This window comes from Pristiophorus japonicus, chromosome 5 (genome assembly GCF_044704955.1).
Source record: "Pristiophorus japonicus isolate sPriJap1 chromosome 5, sPriJap1.hap1, whole genome shotgun sequence".
NCBI classification, from domain to species: domain Eukaryota; kingdom Metazoa; phylum Chordata; class Chondrichthyes; family Pristiophoridae; genus Pristiophorus; species Pristiophorus japonicus.
In genome coordinates this window covers 254653625-254673775 of record NC_091981.1, presented here as the reverse complement: position 1 = coordinate 254673775, position 20151 = coordinate 254653625, and the positions used below count along the sequence as shown (strand labels likewise).

Here is a 20151-nt window from a genome sequence, read left to right as displayed (position 1 = left end):
CGAATTGGCTAAATTAGACTAGCAAATGATACTTAAAGGGTTGACAGTGGATAGGCAATGGCAAACCTTTAAAGATCATATGGACGAACTTCAACAATTGTACATCCCTGTCTGGAGTAAAAATAAAACGCGGAAGGTGGCTCAACCGTGGCTAACAAGGGAAATTAAGGATAGTGTTAAATCCAAGGAAGAGGCATAAACATTGGCCAGAAAAAGCAGCAAACCGGAGGACTGGGAGAAATTTAGGATTAGGCAGAGGAGGACAAAGGGTTTAATTAAGAGGGGTAAAATAGAGTCCGAGAGGAAGCTTGCTGGAAACATAAAAAATGACAGCAAAAGCTTCAATAGATATATGAAGAGAAAAAGATTAGTGAAGACAAACGTCGGTCCCTTGCAGTCGGATTCGGGTGAATTTATAATGGGGAACAAAGAAATGGCAGACCAATTGAACAAGTACTTCGGTTCTGTCTTCACAAAGGAAGACACACATAACCTTTCGGATGTACTAGGGGACCGAGGGTCTAGTGAGCAGGAGGAACTGAAGGATATCCTTATTAGGTGGGAAATTGTGTTAGGGAAATTGACGGGATTGAAGGCCGATAAATCCCCAGAGCCTGATAGGCTACATCCCAGAGTACTTTAGGAAGTGGCCCTAGATATAGTGGATGCATTGGTGATAATTTTCCAGCAATCTATCAACTCTGGATCAGTTCCTATGGACTGGAGGGTTGCTAATGTAACACCACTTTTTAAAAAAAGGAGGGAGAGAGAAAACAGGTAACTATAGATCGATTAGCCTGACATCAGTAGTGGGGAAAATGTTGGAATCAATCATTAAGGATGAAATAGCAGCGCATTTGGAAAACAGTGATAGGATTGGTCCAAGTCAGCATGGATTTATGAAAGGGAAATCATGCTTCACAAATCTTCTGGAATTTTTTGAGGATGTAACTAGTAGAGTGGACAAGGGAGAACCAGTGGATGTGGTGTATTTGGACTTTCAAAAGGCTTTTAAGGTCCCACACAAGAAATTGTTGTGCAAAATCAAAGGACATGGTATCGGGGGTAATGTACTGACGTGGATAGAGAACTGGTTGGCAGACAGGAAGCAGAGAGTCGGGATAAATGGATCCTTTTCAGAATGTCAGGCAGTGACTAGTGGAGTGCCGCAGGGCTTGGTGCTGAGAACCCAGCTCTTTACAATATATATTCATGATTTAGATGATGGAATTGAGTGTAATATCTCCAAGTTTGCAGATGACACTAAACTGGGTGGCGGTGTGAGCTGTGAGGAGGACGCTAAGAGGCTGCAGGGTGGCTTGGACAGGTTAGGCGAATGGGCAAATACATGGCAGATGCAAGTATAATGTGGATAAATGTGAGGCTATCCACTTCGGGGGCAAAAACACAAAGGCAGAATATGGCGGCAGATTAGGAAAAGGAGAAGTGCAGCGGGGCCTGGGTGTCATGGTTCATCAGTCATTGAAAGTTGGCATGCAGGTACAGCAGGCGGTGAAGAAGGCAAATGGTATGTTGGCCTTCATAGCAAGGGGATTTGAGTATCGGAGCGGGGAAGTCTTACTGCAGTTGTACAGGACCTTGGTGAGGCCCCACCTGGAATATTGTGTTCAGTTTTGGTCTCCTATTCTGAAGAAGGACGTTCTTGCTATTGAGGGAGTGTAGCGAAGGTTCACCAGACTGATTCCAGGGATGGCTGGACTGACATATGAGGAGAGACTGGATCAACTGGGCCTTTATACACTGGAGTTTAGAAGGATGAGAGGAGATCTCATAGAAACATATAAGATTCTGACAGGACTGGACAGATTAGATGCGGGAAGAATGTTCCCGAAGTTGGGAAAGTCCAGTACCAGGGGACACAGTGTTAGGATAAGGGGCAGGCCATTTAGGACTGAGATGAGGAGAAACTTCTTCACTCAGAGAGTTGTTAACCTGTGGAATTCCCTGCCGCAGAGAGTTGTTGATGCCAGTTCATTGGATATATTCAAGAGGGAGTTAGATATGGCCCTTACGGCTAAAGGGATCAAGGGGTATGGAGAGAAAGGTACTGAGGAAATGATCAGCCATGATCTTATTGAATGATGGTGCAGGCTCAAAGGGCCGAATGGCCTACTCCTGCACCTATTTTCTATGTTTCTATGTTTCAATTGAGATTGCCAATACTGAGATTGATAGATTTTTGTTTGATATTCATTGGTTTTAGTCATTCACTTCATATTTATAGAATTCAATGGCTCTCACCTTCACATCCATTTCCTATTCCTCTGTGACTCCCAAATTCTTCTTTTTGTCTGTGTATCACCCAGTGGCATTCTTGATCGAGGCTCTCTCTTTTAGGGCTGGTGAATGCCAGCGATGGGGCGAATGATGGAAGCGGGGGCAATCTTCAGGGGCGCTTCCCGGTCTTGGAATCTCTTGTTCTGGGGCCTCTTCCTATGAATGTTGTGTTCTTGCTTTATAGAGATGAAAATAATTGTAAAGATCTTTATATAGATGAGGTGAATGTTAGCAATTCATTTTCTGCTTCATTAGGGACTGCACACAATTCTATCTACAGGGATAATACATACAAAAGTTTCTTTAATTCCCAAGCATTCAGCTGGTCTACACAATCCCAATGAGGCTGCAAGGCTTCCAACTCCTCCATCTCCCACTGTTTTGTGGAAGTTACTCGTTAGGGTCCCCATTGCCTTTTCTTCATTAGGTGCTTGCACCTTGTCTGGTCATTGTCCACCTGTTGCCCGATGTGGCGTGGTATTGCAAGCAATTTTGTCTTACATGAAGAGGGAATAGTTTAAATGACCTGTAACAATCTTTGAACCTTTCCCTTTCATTGTTGTTATTTTTCAGCTTTTCAAAGGGCTATTAAGGGCGGCACATGAACTTTAACATGAAAGGAGACAGCAACATAAGCATGTGAGTGAACTAAAATATCGTATTAAGGCCATGGGCTGGATCACTTTTTAAAAATTGCTCTCTCTCTCCATCAAAAAGTGTGTTTATAATAGGTCAATTAACATTTTCAGTACCAAGATTGATGGATTTTTCTTTAGTATTCAACAGCAATTTGTTGTTTTTTTTCCGCATTCAACGTAGTAATGCGTCGAAATCTGCGCCACAGGAGTGTTATCCTACAAAATTTGACACTGAGTCACCTAAGGAGATATTAGGCGATGACCCAAAGCGTAGTCAGAGATAGGTTTTAAGGAGCATCTTAAAGGAGGAAAGAGAGGGAGAGAGTTTTAGGGAAGGAATTCCAGAGCTTAGGGCCTTGGCAGCTGAAGGCATGGCCACCAATGGTGGATCGATTGTAATCGGGCTGCTCAAGAGGCCAGAATTGGAGGAGCGCAGAGATCTCAGGGGTTGTGGGGCTAAAGGAGATTACAGAGATTGGTTTTAGTCATTCTTTTCATATTTGTAGAAATCAATGGCTCTCGCCTTCATATCCATTTCATATTCCAAGTGAAGAGCTCATTTCTGAGAAATGTGGTGTGATTATCAGGTACTGTGAAGTAGCTGATCTAACCTCAGGGAGCCACACTAACATCACTTCAGAAATAGAATAAAACGTGTCAAGTGGAAGATTGCAGTTTACCTTGAGAAATAATTATACACCGCGCCTGCATTAAACTGTCTATCATGCTTAACTCAGCACGATCCTTTCACTCCATCATTTAATTATTTCCCTCCATATGTTAATGTTTTCACGGCATTAATTGAACCTTTTACGCCATTGGTTAAAGCATTGACTCCATTGTTAACACATTCATTCCATTGGTTTAATCCTTTGGGCAGCCTCTTTCCCAGAGTTTGGCCTTCTCCAAACGGTCGCAACTTATTTTTAAAACATTTCCGAGGACTGGATGTATGGCAGGAGTTCCGGACATCTATCTGCTGCGCCCTAACTCTTCCCCAAATCTCAGGCATGGGGGCATTTGAACATGAATGGGCGATGGGATGTTGGAGCAGCAACCTGTCTCAAAGTTAAGGGGCTCAGCTGTGCCGCCATAAGAGGACAGGAAATGTGAACATTTTTCATAAATTCAAAGTTTCTCACTTTACCAATGTCATCTATCATCTTGCGATTGATTGTTATTGGGTAACCAGCATTTGAGACACTTGCAAGCTCCATTCGGCCAAGGTGTGATCCTGGCATGCTCGTGGGCCTGCACCATGCAGGTGTGCTTAGAGTTGGGATAACAGTCGGCCTTTTTAATAATGGCTGCTCACACAAGCGGCCATTCCACCTCTGTCAGACTGGGCAGTGATTGGCAGCAGGGTAGCAGACACCAAGGAGCAGGCCTCTAACTCATTGAGTCTGCCAAGAAAGGCAGCCCAAGAAAAGCTGAGAGGGAAAACATTAAGAGAAAGAAAATAGAAAATGTCTTGATTTGCCAATCTGCAGCTTTGGAAGAGGCAGTATTTTTTTCAATATTTCGTTACCCAGAGGATGGTGAAAATGTGGAATTTGCTACCACAGGGAGTAGTTGAGGCAAATAGTATGGATGCTGCCTTGGCTCAGTGGGTAGCACTCGCCTCTGAGTCAGAAGGTTGTGTGTTCAAGTCCCAGTCCAGAGACTTGAGCACAAAAATCTAGGCTGACACTCTAGTGCAGTGCTGAGGGAGTGCTGCACTGTCAGAGGTGCCATCTTTCAGATGAGACGTTAAACCAAGGCCCCGTTTGCTCTCTTAGGTGGACGTAAAAGATCCCATGGCACTATTTCGAAGAAGAGCAGGGGAGTTATCCCCGGTGTCCTGGCCTATATTTATCCCTCAACCAACATCACTAAAACAGATTATTGGGTCATTATCACATTGCTGGGAGCCTGCTGTGCGCAAATTGACTGCCGTGTTTCCTAAATTGCAACAGTGATTTCAAAAAGTACTTCATTGGCTGTTAAGCGCTTTTGGACATCCGGTGGTTGCAAAAGGCACTATATATAAATGCAACGTCTTTTTTTCAGAGGGAAGCTAGATAAACATATGAGGGAGAAGGGAATAGAAGATTATGCTGATCGAGTTCGATGAGGAAGGATGGGAGGAAACTCAAATGGAGCATAAACGCTGGCACGGACTGGTTGGACCGAATGGCCTGTTTCTGTGCTGTATATTCTATGTAATGTAATTTCTGAAACACTGAACATTTGCAGGGCTACGGGGAAAGGGCGGGGGAGTGGGACTAGCTGATTCATAGAATCATAGACATTTGCAGCACAGAAGGAGGCCATTTCGGCCATCGTGTCTGTGCCAGCCTAATCTTGCAGAGAGCCAACACGGGCTCGTCAGGCCGAATGGCCTCCTGTGCTGTAACCATTCTATGATTCTATGTTGCCTGGTGTAGATATTGTATCCAGGGCTCGTATTCCATGACAAGCCTATAATGATAGAATTGTTAAACTTCTATTACATCTTCTAATGCTGTCAGTTGCCAAGCACTGAGACTTTGCTTTCATTGCCTTGCATCTAATTAAACGCATTATCTGCACTTAAAATATCTATTCAGCTGTAAACTATACCTGAACAAAATCCAGCACCAATACAGTTTAACAGCTTCCTCTCAAATAGACCGAATATACCCTGAAACAATGAACCAGCGCGATGTACAATGTGTCATCTCTTACTCAGTCCCCTGGTTCTCCTGATGAATTCTTCTGACATCAAAACTTCGATTTAAACAAGACTGTGCAGCACTGTAAATACCCTGAAGTCAGGAAATGTAAAGGCATAATTGAATCGTGGAACTCTACAGGGAGGTGTCACATGTATCTTTATGTACAAATGGAAAAATGTACAGATAAACACTTGAGGGACGACGTACTGATCTCCCGTGGGGCGCAGCAAGTTTATATATTGAGTATAAAAACAGTAGACACTGGAAAACACTCAGCAGGTCAGGCAACATCTGTGGAGAGAGAAACATAGTTACAGTTTCAGGGCGATGACCTTTCATCAGAACGGATGATGTACTTCTTGAGTAGTTGAACTGTAGAAATGAGCGGGATAACAGGCTTGAGTTGTTCAGCCGTCGAATCCAGGGTGCGGCCCTGCCGTTTCAGAGCGTACACCACATCCATGGCAGTGACCGTCTTGCGCTTGGCGTGTTCAGTGTAGGTGATCGCATTCTCCAGGAAAACCTTCAGCACCTTGTGGGTCTCCTCGTAGATCAGGCCCGAGATCCGCTTGACACCATCACGGCGAGCCAGGCGGCGGATGGCTGGTTTGGTGATGCCCTGGATGTTATCTTTTCCTCAGGCGGCCGAAGGCTGCACTAGCGCACTGGAGGCGATGTTGAATCTCCGCATCAACGTCTGCCTTTGTTGATAAGAGGCTCCTGTGATATGGGAAATGGTCCAACGCGCCGTGAATCTTGATGATTGAAGGGCAATGCTGTGCGGCGGGGACAGGCTGGTGGAGGACCTTTGTCTTATGGATGTTAAGCGTAAGGCCCATGCCTTACCTCAAATCTACCACCAAGCTCATGGTCTACAGGGCTGTAGTATTACTCGCCCTCCTGTATGGATCTGAGGCATGGACGATGTATAGAAGGCACCTCAAGTCGCTGGAGATATATCACCAATGATATCTCCGCAAGATCCTGCAAATCCCCTGGGAGGACAGGCGCACCAACATCAGTGTCCTCGTCCAGGCTAACATCCCCAGTATTGAAGCACTGACCACACTCGATCAGCTTCGCTGGGCAGGGCACATAGTTCACATGCCAGATACGAGACTCCCAAAGCAAATGCTTTATGCAGAGCCCCTTCATGGTAAACGAGCCAAAAGTGGGCAGCAGAAGCATTATAAGAACACCCTCAAAGCCTCCCTGGTAAATGCGACATCACCACTGACACCTGGGAGACCCTGGCTGAAGACCGCCCGAGGTGGAGATAGTGCATCCGGGAGGGTGTTGAGTTCTTCGAATCTCAACGCAAAGAGCGTGAAGAGGTCAGGCGCAGACAGCGGAAGTAGCACGCGGCAAACCAGCCCCATCCACCCCTTCCCTCGACGAATATCTGTCCTACCTGTGATAGAGTCTGTGGCTCTCATATTGGACTCTTCTGCCACCTGAGAACTCACTTTGGGAGTGGAAGCAGGTCTTCCTCTATTCCGAGGGACCGCCTATGATGATGATGGATGTTGTCACGGAGCACTTTACGGTGCCGCTTGGCTCCACCTTTGCCCAGTCCTTTGTCTCCTTTACCTCGGCCAGACATGATGATTCTTCACTCAAACTGCCGATACCACGCTTGATCCCCAGATGACACTGAGTCAACCCTAGGTGGCAGTAGAGGGAACTGAAATTACTCCCGATGAGTTAGGGAGGGCAAAATCGGCTGGAATTCTGGATGTTATCTCTAGGATCCTGCTGGAGAAGTGCCGATGACTGGGCATCGAGACCAGACTGGGCTCAGCTGTACTTTCCTTTGATTCCTCCTCCTCCGACCGAATCGGAAAAATGTTACAGCGCAGAAGGAAGTCGATCTAGATGGAAATGAGTGAGTATTTAGCAATACATGGGTTAATCAGGGCTAGACAGAATGCTACATTCATCAACATTAATGGAGTTTATTTAAGAAGTAACTAATTTGGCTAGATAATGGGAATGCAGTAGATACAGCAGACATGAATTTTTCAAAAGACATTCAATAAGGTGTGTCACAAGAGGCTTATTAGCAAATATCAGGTGAACCGTATAATAGGAAATAGAGCAGACAGGGTCGACAGTCAGTTGACAGACAGCAGTGTGTTGCTTGGAATGGACAACGGCGGGAAATGGCAAATCCTAGGAGATTACATGGCCTGCTGGTGGTGTGGAGTATTCGGGGGGTCAGAGGGGATCTAGTTGCAATATGGCTGAATGGCATTTTCTGTCTGTCTTTTTCATATGTTCAAACTATTACTCTCGCTCTTTACTCCTGGAGCCGTTTACTGATGTTTTCGCAGCTAACCACAGTCCATATTATTTTTTCGATCAGATTTCCAGCGTCCGCAGTATTTGGCTTCTCTCCACAGACACTGCCTGACCTGCGAGTGTTTTCCAGCATTTTCTGATTTTATTTCACGCTCCATATTACTGAATCCATGCTATTGCATTTCCTTTAATACAGTGCACTGCACCTTAACTGTATCACTGTGTGTTCTAAGTAAATCCATTTGTAAATCCATACCAAATCCACTGCATTTTCTTTATAAATCCTCCCGTTATCTCGTCAATGAATACCTACATTTGTCAGAAACGATTTGTGTTCCACAACCGTATGCCGACTGTCCTTAACTAACCCACGACTTTCCAAGTGAGCATTTATTTTATTCCCTTCTTAAAGCTACTGCTGTTAGGCTGACTAACCTACAGCTATGCAGCTTATCCCTGTCTGCCTTTGTGAATAGAGGTATGAATTTGGCAGCCATCCCGTCCTCTAGCACAACTTCCATATCCAGGGATCTTTGAAAGATTGTGGCATTTCCTCTCTAACTTCCCTCACCATTCCAGAATGCATGCCATTGAAGCCTTATCACCTCGAGTTCCATCAACTGTTTCAATATTACTTCCTGATGTATAGCTGTAACAAGTTGCTGCACCTCCTCCTCTTGTTAAGTTTTCATTTCCAGTATCAATCTCTTTTGTGAAAACCGACAAAATACTCAGTTACAATTTCTGCCATTCCCTCATCTTCCACAAGAAGAGATTAAGAGACAAAGGGGATGATAGTGATTGTAATATGGAGCTCCACCTAGTGGACTACAGTGATAATGCAATTGCTGATGTAAATACGATAAAAACATCACATGAAAAGGTCACATGCCAAGTTCCTGTACAGCAATCTTGTGTGTAGTGAGTGTTTGTGATGTCGTAAAGAACATATCACAGTGATGATGTCCTTTTGCATCGTACCATCATCCCTTTTGTCTCTAATCTCTCCTGCCTTCCACCCGATCACTGACCCATGTAAGAAACTTGTTCTAAAGTGCGATGTGCCGTCCTATGGGGTCGGGTGTTTGTTGCAGCATGTCAATGCCAATGGTCAGTTACCGCCGGAAGCTTATGCCTCCAGAAGCCTGTCCCAGGCAGAAAGGGGCTAGGGGATGGTAGAAAAGGAAGCGCTAGCATGTGTATATGCAGTAAAAAAAATGCACCAGTACCTGTTTGGCAGGAAATTTGAGCTGGAGACAGATCACAAACTCCTAACGTTCGTTTTGGTCGACAACAAGGCCATAATTGCGAATAAATCGGCCCGCATACAGAGGTGGGCACTCACGTTAGCCGCCTAAGACTACACAATTCGACACAGACCGGGCACTGAAAACTGCACCGATGCACTCAGCAGGCTCCAACTAGCCACCACTGAGGGGGCAACTGAGCATGATGCTGAGATGGTCATGGCTGTTGAAGCTTTCAAAAGCGAAGGCTCACCTGTGACAGCCCGTCAGATTAAAATCTGGACAAATAAAGACCCGCTACAGTCTTTAGTTAAGCAATGTGTCCTGAATGGGGACTGGGCAGCCACGTACGGGGCATACCCTGAGGAATTTAAACCGTTTCATAGGCGCAAGGATGAACTCTCGATTCAGGCCGATTGCCTACTGTGGGGAAACCGAGTAGTCATGCCCCAGAAGGGCAGAGAGGTGTTTATCAGCAACTTCACAATGAGCACCCGGGCATTGTCATGATGAAGGCAACTGCCAGGTCACACGTTTGGTAGCCAGGGATAGATGTAGACCTGGAACTTTGTGTTCGCAGGTGCAACACGTGTGCTCAGCTGGGCAGAGCCCCCCTTAGCCCCTGGTCCTGGTCCGCCAAGCCATGGTCACAGATCCATGTGGACTACGCAGGTCCTTTCATGGGAAAAATGTTTTTGGTTGTAGTAGACGCCTACTCCAAATGGATTGAGTGTGCCATTTTAAATTCAAGCACATCCTCTGCCACGGTAGAAAGTCTACGGGCAATGTTCGCCGCCCTTGGTCTACCGGACGTCTTGGTCAGCGACAATGGCCCGTGCTTCACAAGCACTGAATTCCAGGACTTCATGGCAGGCAATAGAATCAACCATGTCAGAACGGCACCATTCAAGCCGGCTTCAAACGGCCAGGCAGAACGAGAAGTGCAGATAATCAAACAGGGGATGCTCAGAATCCAAGGGGGTTCCCTACAAAGCTGCTTATCACGCCTCCTGTTGGCCATTGGATCCCGACCACACTCGCTCACAGGGGTTCCACCTGCAGAGCTGCTAATGAAAAGGATGCTCAAAACCAGGTTATCCCTTATACACCCTACTATGAAAGAAATTGTTGAGATCAGGCGTCAGTCACAATGTGACTACCATGACAGGAATGCGAGGGCACGATGCATTGATGTCAATGACCCTATTTTTGTCCTTAATTACGCTTCAGGGCCCAAATAGCTTGCAGGTACTGTGATTGCCAAAGAGGGGAATAGGATTTTGGTAGTTAAACTTACCAATGGACAAATCTGCTGCAACCACGTGAATCAAACAAAAAGGAGGTTCAGCAACCCCATAGAAGAAGCAGGGGAAGAACACGACATGGAGTTTACTCCACCACAGATGACCAAACACCGGAACCAAGTGGAGGAGAGCCCAGTTACTGTGGGCAGTCCGGGCAGGCCTGAGGCACTGCAAACAGCAGACACCCAGGCCAGCGCCCAACAACCGGAGCCCCAACTCAGGCGCTCGACAAGGGAGCGTAAACCACCAGAGAGACTTAACCTGTGATCCCAATAAGACTTTGGCGGGGAGGTGATGTAATGTATTCAACTATCATTGTAACCCATGTATCAGCTGACCTAAGTTGAACACCTTGAGAACATTGACCACAAGGAGGTGAACTTGTGGGAGACACTCCTAACCTGGACTTTCAGGTATAAAAGGGGAAGCTGCACCCACCTTCATCACTTGAGGTCTCGGTAATAAAGGTAACTGGTCACAGAGTGACCTTCTCTCAAGTATGGGCCTCCTGTGCGCTTATACTGCATAGTAAGGACATATCACTTGTGCCCTTGCCAAAAGAGGGCATTTGATTTATGTTTCTACTAAAATAGTTGTAGAACTGTTGCTTTGTGAGTGTCTTAGCCAGTCACATGATGTTCACAAGATCCAATAAAACCCTAGTCAGTTGGGTCTAGGTCACCCACGATGAGGTGTGCAGTTGTGAACCTAGTGGATGAACTGGTAATGTGTAGTGTGATTGTTAAACCTTTGTTAATAAACCAACTGGTTCCTAATAGCAATGTGTTGCTATGAATTCTTTAGCCAAGAACCCATGAAGCAAATACATTACAGGGGCTATTGAAATAGAGCGGGACGGTGGGGGTTTATTGACAGAGGTGTACAATGTGTTCTTTTTCTGGTTTAATTCTGAGACAATACAACAAGGGTCACGGTCGAACCTACTGAAACACAATATATGTTTCTCGAACTAGAGGTGAACAATATGGGAGCTGAAATTGCGCTGTTCAATAATTAGGTTTTTCTGTCACCTCGTAAAAATATTCTGTAAAATGGGGATGACACCTTCAAGTTTCTATAGAAACAAAGGTGAGGGAATAGTCACTGCATTTGGTTAGTGCTCATTTCTGAAAATTCAGTGCAATTATCACCATCTGTGAAACAGCTGATCTGTCCTCGGGGAATCGTGTTAATCTCACCTCAGAAAATAGCACAAATGCTGGAAAAAGGCATGTTTCAACGCGCTGGGTCGGGAAATAATGACGCACTGCACCTGCGTTAAACTGTTCATCATGCTTAACACATGAGTGTTGGCGTTCTGCTTCCCTCTCAGTTGTTCCAACAGCCATCTAAATGAGCTGCACCTGCCCAAGTCCCCACTCTGATCACTTAAAGGCTACTTTTCAGCTGCGGAATTTTTGTCGCACCAAAAAAATAATTGGTACCAGCCGAGTGATGCAAGAGTGCTGTGAACTGATTCACCCGGTGTTACAATGTAAAGTGAGAAATTGCTGCTGGCTTTTGACTCTACTGCTGGGACAAATGTGCAGCTGTGGCCAGTGAAGTCCAGGATTGCAGGATGGCATTGGCTTGCTGCCAAGTTCCCGCTCATTACAAAACGAGAATTTTTTGTTTGAGTGCTGACACGCTCAACTTGTTCCAAAAGGACAATTAAAGCAGCAGATCTGTGACCATGTTTCTGTAGCAGTGCATCACTTGTTCAAGGTTTTACGTCTCGCTCAACTGGAGCAGGCATTGCCGGAGTCTGCACTTGAACATCAACCTCTGGAATGTTTTTTGCAGACTCGATTCTGTTCTCCTCTGACACTGGACTGGGAGAGCTGGGTCAGTAGGAGCAGGAAAACACTGTCCATGATGCCAATGGTCTTTAAGGTGTACCATGAAATGCCAGTGTTCTACTATACAGTGGTCTACCTTGCCAGGCACAGACAGTGAGTTCTGACAAAGTGAAAACCAACAAAATCCTCAGTTAGAATTTCTGCTGTTTCCTCATCTTCCATGAGAAGCGATTAAGAGACAAAAGGGATGATGGTGATTGTAATATCGAGCTCCACCTACTGCACTAATGGTCCCGACCTCCAGGCCTCACCCGACCCGACCTCCGGGCCTCGCCCGTCCCGGCCTCCACTCTTCCCCGATTCCAACCTCCCCGATTCTGACCTCCGGACCATGCCGCTTCCGACCTCCGCTCTCTCTCGCTAATATATATATATATATATTTATGTTATATATATATATATATATATATATAGGGACTGTCTATGACGAGTGCACTACTACTCCACCTAGTTGACTACTGTGGCAATGCAACTGCTGATGTAAATAAAATACAAGCATCACATGACAAGGTCACATGATAAGTTCCTGCAGAGCAATCTTGTATGTAGTGTGTGTGATGTCATAAAGAATATATCATAGTGATGATGTCCTTTTGCCTTGCACCATCTTTTGTCCCTTAATCTCTTCTGCCTTCCACCCTATCACAGGCCTTCCCTTTTGTTCTTTCCTCCCCTCTCCCTCTCCCTGCAGTTGCTTAAAAGCCTGCTACATCTCTAACTTTTTCCAGTTCTGACAAAAGGTCACTAACTGTAAACATTAACTCTGTTTCTCTCTCCACAGATGCTGCCTGACCTGCTGAGTGTTTCCAGCATTTTCTGATTTTATTTTAACTCATGTTGATAGTAGTTTTGTGCCTGAGGATGAGGATTAGCTGAGAGGCAGTGGCATCTCTTTCAGTGACAAACTCCATGCATTTTTCATCGATTCTAACCCCCTTCCCAACCATTGTCTCAGGTTGAACCAACCTCAGCGCTGTATTTAACTTCAAGCTCAGCTTCCCAGCTCATATCCTCTCCATCAAAAAGACCGCCTACATCCATCTCCATAACGTCGCCTGTTTGTGCCCCCGCCTCAGCCCATCTGCTGTTGAAACCCTCACCCTTTGCCTTTGCCACCTGCTGGCCAGCCTCCCCACCTTCATAAACTGCAGATCATCCAAAACTATACCTCCCGTATCCTATCCTGCACCAAAATCCTGCTCATCCATTATCCCCATATTTCAACCATCTAGACCCCACACTTTGAAATTTCCTCCCTAAACCTTCCAACTCTGCACCCCCTACCTCCTCCTTGAGGACCCACCTTAAAGCCCACCTCTTTGATTAAGCCTTGCATCACTGCTTCCATTGTCACCTTTTTAATGTTCAACAGACATCTATCTCCACGATCAGTCAACACCACTGGTTGGACGCTCTTCATGGGCTCTCATTTGATGTAATGCTGCCACCTAGTGGTCACAATGGCCAATAACCAATAGCAGATTATTTTAATACTATTTTAAACCAAACTTACTCTGTTGAAAATGTGAATTATTCTCAATCATTTTTCTAGCAGCCCATTTCCTGTTTATCACTACCATGCTGCATTGACACTGATAGGGATTATATTCATAATGTAAATTAATGGTTATGATTTAGGTCAGTCTGCCCAACCTACTTTCTTTATTTGGAAAGTGCTTTTGTTGTTGACTGCAGCCTCAGCCCTGAACATTTTCTTCCTGCGGTAAATTTTAGATTTGAATTCCAGTTCAAAATAGGTGTATCAGCAGTGGCTCAGTAGATAGCACTCTCGGCTCTGAGTCAGAAGGTTGTGGAGTCAAATACCACTCTAGGGACTTGAGCATATACATCTAGGCTGGCACTCCAGTGCAGTGCTGAGGGAGTGCTGCACTCTCAGAGGTGCTGTCATTGGAATGAGATGTTAAACCGAGGCACCGTCTGCCCTCTCAGGTGGACGTAAAAGGTCCTACGGCATTATTTTGAAGAAGAGCAGGGGAGTTATCCCCGGTGTCCTGTCCAATATTTATCCCTCCATCAACATAACAAAAATAGTTTATCTGGTCATTATCACATTGCTGTTTGTGGGAGCTTGCTGTGCACAAATTGGCTGCCTCATTTCCTACATTACAACATTGACTACACTCCAAAAGTACGTCATTAGCTGTAAAGCGCTATGAGACGTCCGGTGGTTGTGAAAGGCGCTATATAAATATAAGTCTTTTTTTTCTTTCTGTAATGTATTTGCTTCCTGCGTTCTTTGCTTAAGAATTCATAGCAACACATTGCCATTAAGAACTAGTTGGTTTATTAACAAAGGTTTAACAATCGCACTACACATTACCAGTTCATCCACTAGACTCAACTGCATACCTCATCGTGGATGACCTAGACCCAACTGACTGGGGTTTTATTGAGTCTTGTTAACATTACCTGACTGGCTAAGCCACTCACAATGCAACAGCTCTACAACTATTTTGGTAGAACCTAAATCAACTGCCTCCTGACTAAAGAGGGGTACTAAAACCGACAAAATAAACCAATTAAACTTTTGACGTTAATGGATCAAATTAAAATTTGGTTACCGGGGGTGATGATGCACTCCAGTCTCTCTGGCGCCCACCTCTCGCGGAAGGCCGTGAATGTACCGGTGGACACCACATGCTCCATCTCCAGGGACACCCTGGCTCGGATATAACTGCGGAAGAGAGGCGGGCAGTCAGGCTGAACGACCCCCTCGACTGCCCGCTGCCTGGACCAGTTAATAGGCCCCTTGGCCAGGCCCAGGAGCAGTCCTACGAGGAGGCCATCCGACCTGCCTGCTCCCCTTTGCACAGGGTGCCCAAAGATCAGGAGCGTGGGACTGAAGTGCAACCAGAATTTGAGGAGCAGCCCCTTCAAATATTGGAAGAGGGGCTGCACCTTCACACATACAACAAGGACGTAGAACACAGACTCCTCCAGCCCGCAGAAATTGAAGGCAGCCTGGGAGTCCGTGAACCAACTTAAAAACCGAGTGCACGGGACTGCTCCAGGCCAAGTCCCTAATAAATAAATAAAGGGAGGACTCCCGCGTAGAGAGCAAGGTGGTGCGCCATGGCATGTCCGGATGGCAGACGAAGATGGCAAGGTGGAGAGTGTGCAAGAGCAGCCCGTACAGGAATTCCCTCCACGCAGAACACTGTGAGCACACTCCCAGGTGCATACATTACAGCCTCCATGAGTTGTTAACAAAGACGTGCATAGGGGCAGCCGCTGAAAGGGGGAGGGATGAGGGAGAGTTGACCCCGGAAACCAATATGTTCCCTTTCCTTCCCACCCCAAACCACACAATTATATGCAATATTGCCCCTATACCAACTCATTATACGTGATTGCATCTCTGGGGGGCATGTAGGCATTGAAGCTTCAACCTATGATACCGAACACCAACGTCACAACCATATTGGATAGATTTCTGAAAATGATGACATTGGAAGAGAAATGCCAATGTCACTCATGTCATAGAATCTTACAGTACAGAGGAAGGTATTTCGGCCCATCGTGTCTGGGCTGGCTCTTTGCAAGAGCTGCCAAATTAGTTTCATTGCCCCACTCTTTCCCCAGAGTCCAGCAACTTTTTCCCCTTCACGTATTTATCCATACACCTTAAACATTCTGTTGACTGTTATTGTAGATGCATATTAACACAGTCAGTCAGTTAAATCTCATTAAAAGCTGTTCAGTACAGGAAGAAATGTAATCGATAAGAGTGCTGTATCACGTCTCTCAGCAGCATCCCAAAGCATTTTGCGGGGAAGGATTTACATTCAACAATTACTGCTGTCATGTGGTTATATACGGCAATCAATTTGTGCACAGCACGTTCCCACAAACATCAGTGAGTTGATTGACATGTGGAACTGTAAGGCAATAGCCATGCAACTCAGTAGCGCACTTGAGCTTGATATGCGGTTTTCGGCGAAAATGGTAGTTTTACGCCAAAATTACCGTTTTCGCTGTGCTACCATTTTTAGACTGAGCTTTCAGCCTTTACGTCATCGGTAAAGGAGGTGTTGAACGACAATTCTCGGCGCAAACCGTGAGTTTCGGCAACTTTAGTCCGGGGCCGGGAGTGCTGCGAGAGAGGCCTTGGGAGAGGAGAAAAAAATAAAAAATAAAATTCCAAAAAACATTCACAAAACCCTTAGCTGCTAAATCGTTGAAAAAATAATAAAAAAATAAAAAAATGTAACTTATCTTTTTTGCAGGTTTTCATACTTACTGCTGCTGGCAGGGTTGCACCGGCAGGTTTGACCTGTCGATATTCTGGGCGCGGTGACGGGGTGGGAGAGAGCCGAAAGTATGACGTAAACGCAATCCGCGGCATTGCACATCGGCGCACCTCTCCCCGGCGGTACTTGGAAGCGCCGCCGCAAAGAGGTACCTGAGGATCCTGGTGACCGGGTTTTCACCGTGGAGGGTCAAATCACAGCAAAACCCCCGTCGCAAACCTGGCGATAATACGGCCCATGAGAGGGTCAAGAGTGGGGAGAATGTTATTTCAGATGCAATGCCGTTTAATGCCAGGATCATTCGGTGCCATGTGGTAACAGTGATGCATTTTACCACCAGCGATGCTTCCTCAAGATCCTGCAAATCCCCTGGGAGGACAGATGCACCAACGTCAGTGTTCTCGCTCAGGCCAACATCCCCAGCATCAAACCACTGACCACACTCGACCAGCTCCGCTGGGCGGACCACATCGTCCGCATGCCCGACACGAGACTCCCAAAGCAAGTGCTCTACTCAGAACTCCTACATGGGCAAGCGAGGCCCAGGTGAGCAGAGGAAATGTTTCAAGGACACCCTCAAAGCCTCCTTGATAAAGTGCAACATCCCCACCAACACCTGGAAGTCCCTGACCCAAGACCGTCCTAAGTGGAGGAGGAGCATCCAGGAGGTCGCTGAACACCTCGAGTCTCATCGCCAAGAGCACACAGAAAACAAGCGCAGGCAGCGGAAGGAGCGTGCGGCAAACCAGACTCCCCACCCACCCTTTCCTTCAACCACTGTCTGTCCCATCTGTGACAGAGACTGTAATTCCCGTATTGAACTGTTCTATCACTTCAGAACTCACTTTTTGAGTGGAAGCAAGTCTTCCTCGATTTCGAAGGACTGCTTATGATGATGATGATGATGATGATGATGATGATGATTCCCCTGACCATCAGCGACAGTCACCTGGTGTTTGTTTATACAGCAGCAGAGAAAAGGAAATTCAAACGCAGCATAGTAATTTCTTCTGCTAGTTTAGTGGTTGAACACACTGCTCAGTGTTATACTGAACCATACAGGTCAGAAAGAAGCCTGGTTTGATCCGTAGTCTGGGATGAGATGCCTGATATCAATCAGGTAGGGGAGCTGCAAATTGCCTCAGCATCCCTGGGCTAGGGACAGGGGGGGATAAAAATCAGCCAGTCTTGTTTGCCACCCAATCAGGTATGTATGTCTCGTGCAGACAGCACTGGGCTCAGGTCTAGTACTCCCCACTGTCGAATAATCTGTCAACACTCACTCTCCAGGCACGCACATCAAGAGTGGCCACTTGAGTGAGGTATTAGAGGGTTATCAGCGTCCACACAACTGCACCCAAACAGGAATCGGTGCCTCCAGAAGAGGAGGGGACACGACTGGGTGCAGGAAGTGGCATGGCAAGCTCTTCCAATTATACCTTTTGTGTGGCATTGCATACTGATATTCAGCTGCCCGTGTCCTAACTCGCACCAAGTCCCGCTCACACATCACGCCTGAGCTCGCTTCCAGTTAAGCAACGCCTCAATTTCAAAATTCTCATCCTTATTTTCAAATTCCCTCCATGGCTTCGCCCCTCACTATCTCTGTAATCTCCTCCAGCCCCACAACCCTCCAAGATGTCTGCGCTCCTCTAATTCTTCCCTCTTGCGTATCCCTGATTATAATCGCTCAACCATTGGTGGCCATGCCTTCTGTTGCCTAGGCCCTAAGCTCTGGAACTCCCTGCCTAAACCTCTCCGCCTCTCTACCTCTCTTTCCTCCTTCAAGATGCTCCTTAAAACCTACCTCTTTGACCAAGCCCTGCCCTAATTTCTACTTATGCGGCTTAGTGTCAGATCTTTTATCTCATAATACCCCAGTGATGCACCTTGGGACGATTCACTATGTTAAAGGCGCTATATAAATACAAGCTGTTGTCGTTGTTACTGAAATAAAATAAACTGCCCTAAAATAACCTGTTTAATTAGGGGGGGGCGGGAAATGATGGACGGGGGGGAGGGGATGGTGGGTGGAATTGTCAATTCTTAGCAATGAGGTAGTGTGTGACTATTCCTTCCTTACACCCCGGCATAATGCCAGCAATGGGACATTTAAAGTGAGATGTGCATCAATTCTCTATTGGCTTCAAGGCACATGGTAAAAATAAACTATCCTGTACATAGAAGATGGAAGCAAGAACATCAGACTCTGGATTTAAATATGAATTATTTATTTTAATTACTTAGAAACAATACCAAAGTAATAAATGTAAAGTTTAAGCGTGCAATTAAAAATTTCAGGAGCCGAGAAAAGCAGGAAGGAACCATTAGTTAAGTGCGGTGGTATTCACGTCTGGCTGGCTGCCTGTTTCCCATTCAGCCATTTTGTTTGCTGTTCCGTATTTACAGCATAATTTACAGAACCAGCCTTTGGCCTTATCTTTACAAGAGAGTCTGAAAACAAGGGAAAAATAGAAAAGCCAAAAGAAATCTCTCAAGGCACAATTTCAAAATTTGCAGATTCCACAAAACTTGGAAGTATAGTGACCAGTGAGGAGGATAGTGATAGACTGCAAGAGGACATAGACAGGCTGGGGGAATGGGCAGATATTGGCAGATGAAATTTAATGCAGAAATGTGCAAACTGATACATTTTGGTAGAAAGAATGAGAATATAAACTAAAGGGTACTGTAAAGTCCTTACACAATACCACAAATCCACACGAGGCACATTCTATGGACAAGGTCACTCCATGACCTGAACCTTTATTCACAGGACCAAGAAGTGATGACCCTGCGTGGGACCTCCCTTTATATACCTGGATGACCAGGTGAGGAGTGTCTCCCACAAGTTCACCCCCTGTGGTCAATGTGTGCATTTCTTACGTATATACAGTGTTGCATGACATCACCTCCCTCTCAACATCTTATTGGGATCATAGGTTAAGTCTCTCGGGTAGTCTGCGCGCGCTCGTGGGAGCGCCGCAGTTGGGGCTCTGGTTGCTGAACCTTGGTATGCGTGTCTGTCCCCTGTGGTGATTCCGGGCTGACCGCAGGGACTGTGCATGCCATTGAATATTCTTGTTGCTCGTTCCTAGGCGGTGGTGTGAATACCATCTCATGATCTTCTTCAGGTTCCTCAGTGTCCATGCTAAACCTTTTTTTTACTTGGTCTACAGTCCCCTCAAGCCATTTGAGCTCCAAAGCGTGATTGAGAACAAATACGGGGTCATCAATTTCTATACATCTCCCCCTTGAATTTCGATCATGGTACTCGTTTTGGGACTGGCGCTTGCCCTCAACGATGTCGGACAGGACTGGATGAATGAGGGACAGCCGAGTTTTGAGTGTTCGTTTCATGAGTAGCTCTACGGGCGGGACCCCCGTGAACGAGTGCGGTCGGGATGTGTAGGCCAGCAGGAGGCGCGATAGGCGGCATTGAAGGGAGGGTCCTTGAATCCGAAGCATGCCTTGTTTTATGATTTGTGATTTTATAGGCTGAGGTAGGGGTTGGAATGGATAATGTTATGGAGGTAC

The 20151-nt window shown here is 46.0% G+C and overlaps 1 long non-coding RNA gene across 1 annotated transcript in view; it reads left to right on the top strand.

Annotated features, from left to right (window-relative positions):
- LOC139263998 (uncharacterized) overlaps positions 1-20151 on the top strand; it is a 146893-nt gene that overhangs the window by 25498 nt on the left and 101244 nt on the right. Inside the window, exon 2 of the long non-coding RNA XR_011593269.1 lies at positions 2872-2937. This is a non-coding gene — a long non-coding RNA (uncharacterized lncRNA). The remainder of the gene's footprint in view (positions 1-2871; positions 2938-20151) is intronic.